Source organism: Ovis canadensis, chromosome 10, assembly GCF_042477335.2.
Source record: "Ovis canadensis isolate MfBH-ARS-UI-01 breed Bighorn chromosome 10, ARS-UI_OviCan_v2, whole genome shotgun sequence".
Classification (NCBI taxonomy): Eukaryota; Metazoa; Chordata; class Mammalia; order Artiodactyla; family Bovidae; genus Ovis; species Ovis canadensis.
Window position 1 is genome coordinate 100,439,690 of NC_091254.1, and position 1,225 is coordinate 100,440,914.

Genomic DNA, 1,225 nt, shown 5'->3' on the forward strand with positions numbered 1-1,225 from the left:
CATAACTCAGAAATCCACCTTGGTTTTCAGCAACCAAACTCCAGGCGTCTTGTATCTCACCAGCTTCCTGGGAGTGTCCTCTTCCCACATCTGCGTTCGGGAGGCCTAGGCTGTCAGACCTCCTGGGCTGGGACGACGTCTCAGGCCTTGTCTTTCATGACCTGGACAGCTTTGGAGAGGACTCGTCAGATAGTTTGTAGAGTTGCCCTCAGTCTGGGTTTGTCTCAAGTGCTTCTCTTGATTGGGTGAGCGCTGGGTTTGAGGTGTGAGCTGCCTTCCTCATCACCCGTGTCTGGTGCGCAGAGTCAGCGTGACTTACAGGGGGTGTCGCCCTGATCGCTGGTGGCGTTGGAGTCTGCTGGGTCTCCCCTCTGAGGAGTCGTCGCTTGCCCCTTTCCACACTTGAGAAACAAATAGTTAAGCGCAGTCTGCCCTCCGTTGGACACAGGGTTTGAGTTAAGTGCCATCCCCTGAGGTGGATGGTGATTTCATCTGTTTTCTTCTGTTTATTCATTTTATTTATTTAATTTTAAATTCTTTTTTTTAATTCATTTTATTTATTGATCCCATGTACTCATCAGCGCTGACTCGGGTGAACGTCCTTTCTGTTGCGGGCTGTAGTTCTGTACTGACGTTGCTCGTTTGTGGCTTCAGTTCCAGCTTCGGCCGTTGGCGCTCTCCCAGCTTGGCTTGCATGTCCTTGTCACGTGCCCCAGTCCATTTGTTTTTTCCTTCTGGATTTTCCTTTATGTTGGTAAAACATCTGTAGCGTGAACTGTGGACTTCGTCAGCACTAGTGCGTCGCTCTTGGTAACAGCGGCATCACGTTAATGCAGGAAAGGGACTGGGTGGAGGGAGCAGTCCGTGTATGGGGTCTCGGCTTCTTTCCCCTTTTTCTGTAAAGAGTGTGTGCATATGGGCGCAGGTCGTCCTTCTATTCAAATGTATAATTACTGGCATTTATTTCCAGCTTTTTTCCATCACTCTATAAACAGAAACTTTGGCCACTAAGCAGTAACTCCCCACGTGTCTCTCCCTCAGCCCCTGGGCTTCCCAGGTGGCGCTGCTGGTAGAGAACCTGCCTGCCAGTGCAGGAGATGCAAGAAACGTGGGTTTGATCCCTGGTTTGGGAAGATCCCCTGGAGGAGGAAGTGGCAACCCACTCCAGTATTCTTGCCTGGACTATTCCGTGGACAGAGGAGCCTGGGGTCGCGAAGAGTCAGAC